At 39.8% G+C, this 10,636-nt stretch overlaps 1 long non-coding RNA gene across 1 annotated transcript; it reads left to right on the top strand.

The window, feature by feature from the left end:
* Positions 1–440: 440 nt before the first annotated feature.
* LOC138665573 (uncharacterized) lies at positions 441–9,665 on the top strand. Its single transcript, XR_011318490.1, has 2 exons — positions 441–924; positions 3,772–9,665. It is a non-coding gene; the product is annotated as an uncharacterized lncRNA (long non-coding RNA).
* The last annotated feature ends 971 nt before the right edge of the window (positions 9,666–10,636 follow it).

Genomic DNA, 10,636 nt, shown 5'->3' with positions numbered 1-10,636 from the left:
TGGTAGAAGAGGGTTGCATTGACAATGCAACACAATGGGCAGCACTTTGAACACATTTTGTAAGTGGTCATAAAATTGTTAAATAACTCATGAAAGAATAAAGATACGTTAAAACCAAGCACACATTGTTATTCTTGTGAAACTCTCAATAAGTTTGATGTGTCACATGACCCTCTTCCCATTAGAAAAAAAAATTGGATCCAAAATAGCAGACTTCCAAAATGGCCACCATGGTCGCCACCCATCTTGAAAAATGTTCCCCTCCCAAATACTAATGTGGCACAAACAGGAAGTTGATATCACCCAGCATTCCCATTATATATATATATATATATATATATATATATATATTTTTTTTTTTTTATTTTTTTTTTGGGTGACTTTGGACTTTGTGTGGGTGTAATTGTGCAATTGGAGAGGGAGGAGAGACAGGAAGCTCTGATGCAGATTACAGACCAAACTCCCTCCCCCCTCTGCCATTCACTACATGAGGTTACAGGTATAGCTTAAAAGTCTGCTTTTGTAAGTACTAGTATTTAAGTCATTCTGGCATGTGAGAATGACTATAAACTGTAGAATATGTGTGCAGAACAATTTTGCATGAAGCTAGTTCTTTTTCTCATTTTTGGTAGTTTCCATGGAAACAAAATTAAAAGCACAGATGGTTTACCACCTCTGCAGTCTGTTTTCTTGAATGAACCACCATCAAGATGAAGCTCAATGTCTGCTTATCTCCATAGTCAAAAGAATGCTGCAAACAGTCATTATGAATGAATTAATTTAAAATCTTTATGCTATTACTGGGGAGGAGTTAAATGGATATTGCTAAATTTTCTTGCAATAAACACAGCAGCAAGAAGAGGAATAGGACTGAAGGTGGAGGAAAACAGGATTTAATCTAACAGAATTTTCAGCCTTCATTCGGTAGGTGAGAATTAATGTTTCCTTTAAAGTAATATGAATTGACATGCATCATAATAACCTAGCATCATGTTCATGGTATGTTATAAGTAGATTAATACATTTGCCATTTACATGTATTTTAATGTTTATGCCAGCTTTAAGTGATTTTAACTAAATTATGTAAAACTGTGTGACATAATCAGTAATCACATAGAAAGCTTCTCCTTTGTGTCTCCAAGTATCTTTCCCTCAATAGCTCCACAGTTTTGTCTGCTTTGTTCTCTCGCCATCTTAATACAACCTTATTAAATTTATGTGCAATATTCATAGTTTTTAGGCAGATCTATTCTGGAAGATCTAATGGCAAATTAACCATTCTTGCTCAGAGTTGAATCCTAAAGCTGTCTTCTTTGCCATTAACACAATCATTCTCAGCACAACAGTATACAGGTCCTTCTCAAAAAATTAGCATATAGTGTTAAATTTCATTATTTACCATAATGTAATGATTACAATTAAACTTTCATATATTATAGATTCATTATCCACCAACTGAAATTTGTCAGGTCTTTTATTGTTTTAATACTGATGATTTTGGCATACAACTCCTGATAACCCAAAAAACCTGTCTCAATAAATTAGCATATTTCACCCATCCAATCAAATAAAAGTGTTTTTTAATAACAAACAAAAAAAACATCAAATAATAATGTTCAGTTATGCACTCAATACTTGGTCGGGAATCCTTTGGCAGAAATGACTGCTTCAATGCGGCGTGGCATGGAGGCAATCAGCCTGTGACACTGCTGAGATGTTATGGAGGCCCAGGATGCTTCAATAGCGGCCTTAAGCTCATCCAGAGTGTTGGGTCTTGCGTCTCTCAACTTTCTCTTCACAATATCCCACAGATTCTCTATGGGGTTCAGGTCAGGAGAGTTGGCAGGCCAATTGAGCACAGTAATACCATGGTCAGTAAACCATTTACCAGTGGTTTTGGCACTGTGAGCAGGTGCCAGGTCGTGCTGAAAAATGAAATCTTCATCTCCATAAAGCATTTCAGCCGATGGAAGCATGAAGTGCTCCAAAATCTCCTGATAGCTAGCTGCATTGACCCTGCCCTTAATGAAACACAGTGGACCAACACCAGCAGCTGACATGGCACCCCACACCATCACTGACTGTGGGTACTTGACACTGGACTTCAGGCATTTTGGCATTTCCTTCTCCCCAGTCTTCCTCCAGACTCTGGCACCTTGATTTCCGAATGACATGCAAAATTTGCTTTCATCAGAAAAAAGTACTTGGGACCACTTAGCAACAGTCCAGTGCTGCTTCTCTGTAGCCCAGGTCAGGCGCCTCTGCCGCTGTTTATGGTTCAAAAGTGGCTTTACCTGGGGAATGCGGCACCTGTAGCCCATTTCCTGCACACGCCTGTGCACGGTGGCTCTGGATGTTTCCACACCAGACTCAGTCCACTGCTTCCTCAGGTTCCCCAAGGTCTGGAATCGGTCCTTCTCCACAATCTTCCTCAGGGTCCGGTCTCCTCTTCTCGTTGTACAGCGTTTTCTGCCACATTGTGTCCTTCCAACAGACTTACCATTGAGGTGCCTTGATACAGCACTCTGGGAACAGCCTATTTGTTGAGAAATTTCTTTCTGGGTCTTACCCTCTTGCTTGAGGGTGTCAATGATGGCCTTCTTGACATCTGTCAGGTCGCTAGTCTTACCCATGATGGGGGTTTTGAGTAATGAACCAGGCAGGGAGTTTATAAAAGCCTCAGGTATCTTTTGCATGTGTTTAGAGTTAATTAGTTGATTCAGAAGATTAGGGTAATAGGTCGTTTAGAGCAGAGGTCCCCAACTCCAGTCCTCAAGGCCCACCAACATGTCATGTTTTCAGGATTTCCTTAGTCTTGCCCAGGTAATAATTGCATCACCTGTGCAATGCAAAGGAAATCCTGAAAACATGACCTGTTGGTGGGCCTTGAGGACTGGAGTTGGGGACCTCTGGTTTAGAGAACCTTTTCTTGATATGCTAATTTATTGAGACAGGTTTTTTGGGTTATCAGGAGTTGTATGCCAAAATCATCAGTATTAAAACAATAAAAGACCTGACAAATTTAAGTTGGTGGATAATGAATCTATAATATATGAAAGTTTAATTGTAATCATTACATTATGGTAAATAATGAAATTTAACACTATATGCTAATTTTTTGAGAAGGACCTGTATATTAATTTAATGGATTTGTGGACTCAATTTAAAATTGGAAAAAATCTCGTTTTCCCTCCTAGCATTAGAATTTTCTGATAATTCAAAACAATGAGACCTGCAGCAATTTTTCAGTATATACATTTGTTATTATTATTATTATTATTTATTTTTAGAGCACCATTAATTTAATGGTGATGTACATGAGGCGGGGTTCACATACAGGACACAAATAAAAAATATGGTGAACAAACTAACACTGACACACTGGTAAAGAAAGGAGAGGGCCGTGCCCTTGCAAGCTTACATTCTACACTCTTGCTATGTTCTGTTGTGGTCTGCTTTAGTAGAGACTCTAGGTATATGCCCTACTAGGAAATGTAGATCACAAATTCAATGTATGCGTAACCTTTTCTGACACCCCATAAGGGTGAATTTTCATTCGGCACATTTGTTGCAGAAATTTTAACGACAGACCCACATATCAAAATCTATGTACTTGACAACAAAATGCACCAAATATATAGCATTTGCTTTGTCTTAATTAGGAATTTTGTTGAATAGGAATTGAAAACATTATTTTTCCACATTAACCTACTAAAATTTTAGAATTATAACTGCATATTTGCTTTAATCTTTGCATTTTTGTCTCCTGAGGTATTTGAAAATGAGAGGTGTCTGTGCTCTGTGTTGGTCACTTGTACTATTGGTGGCACTTCTCACTCATACTATCAACACTAAAGGAGGTCGTGGTGGTGCAAGAGGAGGTGCACGTGGAGCCTCTCGGGGGTCAACTCGTGTGCGTGCAAAAACCCCTTCTCGTTATGGAACCTTAAGGATGGCTGCTGGAGCAGCTGCAGCAGGAGCAATGGCTGGAGCAGCAGCAGGAATAGCTGGAAGAAGAAGATGGAGATACGATGATAGTTTGGAAGGGGGTTTGCTGTTGAGCAATCAAACAGATGATGGGAGCTACAGCTATAGATCATGGACATCAGGCACAAACATTCTTACGACAAGTCTACCAATTACCCTTATCTATTGTGCTGTTAACACTCTCAAGTATTGTTGCTAATAATTAGCTAATTTACTACTTTGGAAAAAAAATCTGCAGGGAGATTGTTGTTGATATTTAAAATGAGGAATACACCCCTTTATACTACAATACTGAGGCTAGTTCTATACAGTTTCAGGTCTTTTGAATTAAGGTACACCACGTTATCAATAAGAGTTAGCCAGCAATGTGTTTCACGTGTGAAAATATTAATAATTCAGTAATGTACACAGAGGAGAAAGTATAGGGTGTTCAAAGGCTTCAGTCACAACCAGGTCATGTAATCTGAGGGCATCAAAAGTCCCTTCACTTTATAGCAAGGTACCAGTTATATATTCTTGTGTTATTTGTACATGAAACTGGTGTGCATCAGTGCATATGTTGTGACAAGTGATGAGCGAATATACTCTTATTCGAGATTTCCCAAGCACGCTCGGGTGACCTCCGAGTATTTTTTTGTGCTCGGAGATTTAGTTTTCATCACCGCAGCTAAATGATTTACATCTGTTAGCCAGTATAAGTACATGTGGGGGTTGCCTGGTTGCTAGGGAATCCCCACATGTAATCAAGCTGGCTAAGAGATGTAAATCATTCAGCTCTGGTAAGGAAAACTAAATCTCCGAGCACAAAAAAAATACTCAGAGGCCACCCAAACGTGCTCGAGAAATCTCGAGTAACGAGTATATTCGCTCATCGCTAGTTGTGACACTAGAGAAATACCACCACTATGTCATACAGCTATTTACTGTTAAAGAAACACCTCTCATGTGGCCATTATTGGCAGAATTATTGGACAACTATTACTGTGGAGAATTATGCAACTAAATTATGAAAAACATAAATTTTCCATTTGAATTGTTAATTTTAATCTGTTAAAGTGAAAATAGCATCAAACAACTCAAAATGTACAAAAATACATTTCTGACATTTAGAAAAAAATCTCAATGACCTGTATTGGCTCCCTTCTTTTCAATAAGGCAGGCGTCACACTACCATACAATATGGGAGAGTGCTGTGCGAGCAAACATCACATAGCACTCGGACCAGTGTTAATCTAAGGAGCAAATCACATCACCGTTTATTTTCTGGGGCATATTCAGCGTTCGTGTAAAATCGCAGCATGCTGCGATTGTCACAGAGTCTCGGCTGAGACTTGCCAAAGCAAGCCTATTGGTGTGAGAAAAAAATAAAAATAAAATCAAACAGCACTCGGACCATGCGAGTGCTGTTTGATTTTTACACACCGGTGTCCTTTGAAAGCCGGCAATTCATGTGCCGCATACAGTAAAATCACACTGACAGGTTAGAATAGAATAGGTAGAATAGATACACACGTGGTCAAAATTGTTGGTACCCTCGTTTAATGACAGAAAAACTCACAATGGTCACAGAAATAACTTGAGTCTGATAAAAGTAATGATAAATAAAAGATCTATGAAAATGAACAAATTAAAGTCAGACATTGCTTTTCAACCATGCTTCCACAGAATTAAAAAAAAATAAAACTCATGAAATAGGCCTAGACAGAAATGATGGTACCCTTAACTTAATATTTTGTTGCACAACCTTTTGAGGAAATTTCTGCAATCAAGCAATTCCTGTAAAGGTACCGTCACACTAAGCGACGCTGCAGCGATACTGACAACGATCCGGATCGCTGCAGCGTCGCTGTTTGGTCGCTGGAGAGCTGTCACACAGACAGCTCTCCAGCGACCAACGATCCCGAGGTCCCCAGTAACCAGGGTAAACATCGGGTTACTAAGCGCAGGGCCGCGCTTAGTAACCCGATGTTTACCCTGGTTACCATCATTAAAGTAAAAAAAACAACCACTACATACTTACCTACCGCTGTCTGTCCCCGGCGCTGTGCTTCTCTGCTCTGGCTGTGAGCGCCGGGCAGCCGGAAAGCAGAGCGGTGACATGGTTACCAGCGAAGACATCGCTGAATCGACATCACACACGCCGATTCAGCGATGTCAGCGGGAGATCCAGCGACGAAACAAAGTTCTGGACTTTCTTCCCCGACCAGCGATATCACAGCAGGGGCCTGATCGCTGCTGCCTGTCACACTGGACGATATCGCTAGCCAGGACGCAGCAACGTCACGGATCGCTAGCAATATCGTCTAGTGTGACGGTACCTTAACTGTCAATGAGACTTCTGCACTTCTAGACAAGTATTTTAACCCACTTTTCAAGAGCAAACTGCTCCAGTTGTCTCTGGTTTGAAGGTTGCCTTTTCCAGATGGCATGCTTCAGCTCTTTCCAAAGATGCTCAATAGGATTTAGGTCAGGGCTCATAGAAAGCCACTTCAGAATAGTCCAATGTTTTCCTCTTAGCCATTCATGAGTGTTTTTAGCTGTGTGTTTTGGGTCATTATCATGTTGCAAGACCCATGACCTGCGACTGAGAAAGCTTTCTGGCACTGGGAAGCACATTTCATTCTAGAATCTCTTGCTAGTCTTGAGATTTCATTGTACCCTGCACACATTCTAGACACCCTGTTCCAGATGTAGCAAAGGAGCCCCAGAACATAACAGAGCCTCCTCCATGTTTCACAGTAGGGACAGTGTTCTTTCTTGATATGCTTCATTTTTCTGTCTGTGAACATAGAGCTGATGTGCCTTGCCAAAAAGTTCAATTTTTGTCTCATCTGTACATAGGACATTCTCTTATAAGGTTTGTGGCTTGTCAACATGTAGTTTGGCAAATTCCAGTCTGGCTTTTTTATTACAATGATGTCCTCCTTGGTCGTCTCCCATGAAGTCCACTTTGGCTCATACAACGACTAATGGTGTGATCTCACACTGATGTTCCTTGAGCTTGAATTTCACCTTTAATCTGTTTAGAAGTTTTTCTGGGCTCCTTTGTTACCTTCGTATAATCTGTCTCTTTTATTTGTCAGCGGCCATGTCCAGGGAAGTTGGCTACAGTCCCATGGAGCTTAAATTTCTGAATAATATGTGCAACTGTAATCACGGGAACATCAAGCTGCTTGAAGATGGTCTTATAACTTTTACCTTTAACATGTTTGTCTATAATTTTCTTTCTAATCTCCTGAGACAACGCTTTCATTTGCTTCCTCTGGCCCATGTTGAGTGTGATACACACCATGTCACCAAACAGCTCAGTGAGTATCTGTAGCCCTATATACAGGCCCACTCACTGATTCGAAGATTGTAGACACCTGTGATGCTAGTTAGTGAACACACCTTGATTTAACATGTCCCTTTTGTCACATTATTTTCATGGGTAGCATCATTTCTGTCCAGACCTATTTCATGAGTTTTATTTTTTTTTATTCTGTGGAAGCATAGTTCAAAATCAATGTCTGACTTTCATTTTTTCATTTTCATAGATCTTTTATTTATTTTTACTTTCGTCAGATTCAAGTTATTTCTGTCACCATTGTGTTTTTTTCTGTCATTAAACAAGGGTACCAACAATTTTGACCACGTGTGTGTATGTACACATAGAATGCATAGATATATAGATGTCAGTGGCACACACATATAGATATGTATATATTACACACATAGATAGAAAGAAGAAAATCCGGCAAATCATCTGCCGTGTACTGTAAATTCACTGCAGCCAACAGGACAGAAGAGATGGCTTATCTACAGTAAATACAAATAGAATAGGTAGATATACTGATGTCTATGACAAACACAATTAGTAAAGTGTATGTGCATCTTACTGTACATGTATTTAATAAAAAAAAATATTTTTCTGGAGAAAATGGCGTGGGATCCTGCACAATTTTCATAACGAGCAGAGGAAAGGCCAATGGCTGGGTCTGATGTTTATAGCCTGGAAGGGGAGTAATACTCATTGAGCTTCCCAGGCTATTAATATCAGCTCACAAATTTATACTTAGCCTTTACTGGCTATTAAAATGAGGGACCCTAAAAATTACATAGAGTCCCCCTATAATTAATAACCAGCAAGGGCTGTGCAAACAGCTGAGGGCTGATATTATTTGCCTAGGAAGGGGCCATGGATACTTTCCCCCCAGGCTAAAAACTTCAGCTTGCAGCCTCCCCAGGAAAGGCGCATCTCTATGATGTGCCAATTCTGCCACTTAGCCTCACTCTTCCCACTTGCCCTGTAGCGGTGGCACGTGGGTTGATAGTTGGGGGGGGGGGGTTGATGTCACCAGTGTATTTGTCAGGTGACATCGACCCCTGAGGTTAGTAATTTAGAGGCATCTTCCTTCACCACAAATCTTCCATTTAAGAAGCACCCACGAGTTCTTAGTAGGATTTAGGTCAGGTGAGTAAAGATGGGCTTGGACATTATTCATTCATCTATAAGGCCTTTACTAGCTAGCCAAGCAATGAGTACTTTGATGAATGCGATAGAGCATTATACTGCATACAATCTTGGTTTTCATGAAAGATGCAAACTTTTTCCTGAAGAAAGAGTTTTTTAAAAACAGTAGGTTTGGGAGTTGATTTTGCGTCCATCTTCAACACAAAAATGTCCAACTAACTAATTTTTAATAATACCAGCCCATAGCAGTAACTCACTTTGAGTCTGAGTCAAAGTGGATGACTGTGCCCATTACTGATCCAGTCATGTGCCCATCCATCTGGACCATCAAGAGTCACTCTCAGCTCATCAGTCCATAAAACTTTTGAAAAAATCCCAGCACTGGATGATAATGGGTCCATGGTTGCTTCAAGCTTGATTCTCCTCAAATCTTCAGCAGTTAATGTGCATCTTTTTTATCAACACATTTTTCACTCTCCTGTTGATTATTTACAACTTTTTTTATGGTTTTGTGATCATGTACAATATCTTAGCAATTTCAAAAGTGCTGCATCCTCTGTAAGACTTATAACAATGTTGTCTTTTTAGAGTCAATTGAATCTCTTTTTGGGCCCATATTGCTTGAGGAAAATAAGCTGTCTAATAAGTCTGCACACATAGATAAAGGGTATTGTATCATTAGGCTGCACCCTCCATCATTACATAAATGCACATCATCTGATTTGCTTTGTTCAATAAGCATTCATGTTTATACAGTTTGGGGATGGAAAATTTGCATAAAAATGATGATATGATCAAAATACTCAGTTGACTAATCAACCACTGTTAGCACAGAAGACCAAATATTTTTTATACTCCTTCTGATCTTCCCCAAAATTTCAGAGTGTGCCCATCGTTCTTGTATTTAGCTCAATAATATAAACAGATTTTTCCTGGGCCTTATTTAAACTTTTAACATCAGTTGCCAATTTTTAATTAAAGTGCATCTCATTTTATGTATTTTTTGCTTTAGAATGGTTGCCATAGCAGATGACCACACATTGAGTAAGTCGTTTATATAGCAACCATGCCAGACCAACAATTTGACAAACGGGTTACATCTTTAAACATGTTAACCTAATAATTTATACAATAGACTAGAATAAACTATTAACATTGTATTATAATGGCTTTCTATATGTCTTCATGTACTATATTGTCTTATAAACTGAAGTATACCAGAGTACTATGAATCAGAATGTTAATTGTTAATTATGTATTAGGTAGTAATGCTATTTTCATTGGCCCATTCACTGATAACTATGACTTGGGGCTAGAACATGTAGAAACGAGTAACAGTGATCCTCTGTTCTCTGCAGTATTATGTATGGCCCATGTTATTCTTTTAAGATGTTAAAAAGTGTACATTTTTATTTGCTTATACTGTTTTTTTCTGCTTTTTGGATTCTAATGCAGTCCCATTCAAGACAGAATTTTGACAGACTTGGCTTACCTACACCAATATGCTATATGTTTTAGGCATCAATTCAGTTTTAAAGTGGCTTAAAGAAACATACTGTATATATAATAATCCCAACAGAAATCACCCCTTTCTAAAATAGTATGCTCTTCTATATATTCAAAACAGCATTTAAGGGTATGTTTCCACGTGCAGGAAACGCTGCGTGTCTGACGCTGCATAGAGCCGCAGCGTCAGACACGCAGCGTCCAGATGTTACAGCATAGTGGAGGGGATTGAATGAAATCCCGTCTCCACTATGCGTGGTAACACGCACGCGGCGGCCCTGCGACTCCGGACATGCTGCGCGTCTTTTCAGATCGCAGCATGTCCGTATATCTTGCGGCGACGCTGCGTCGCCGCAAGATATAGCACAGGGCCCTATGGTGGGGAGCGATGATGCCGGATGTGTGCTATGAACACATCCGGCATCATCGCGTCCCAGAAAGGGGGCGGGGCTTACCACAGAGCGGCAAAGCCTCTCCGACGATACCGCCGGCCATCCTGAAAGTGGACACATACCCTAACAAGTTTATTAACTCTTAAAAGTTTTACAGCAATTAGAGGTTTTATACAGGATTGAACTATTGAAAAAGTCCTCAACATGAGATCTTTAGGGGCTAATACCCAGAAAACCCATTGATCAGCTGATATCAGCTCCAGCAGTAGTCAGTCATTTGACATAGAGCAGAACACCT

This window comes from Ranitomeya imitator, chromosome 2, assembly GCF_032444005.1.
Source record: "Ranitomeya imitator isolate aRanImi1 chromosome 2, aRanImi1.pri, whole genome shotgun sequence".
NCBI classification, from domain to species: Eukaryota; Metazoa; Chordata; class Amphibia; order Anura; family Dendrobatidae; genus Ranitomeya; species Ranitomeya imitator.
The sequence above is the reverse complement of the archived record's forward strand: the minus strand, read 5'-3'. Positions and strand labels throughout refer to the sequence as shown.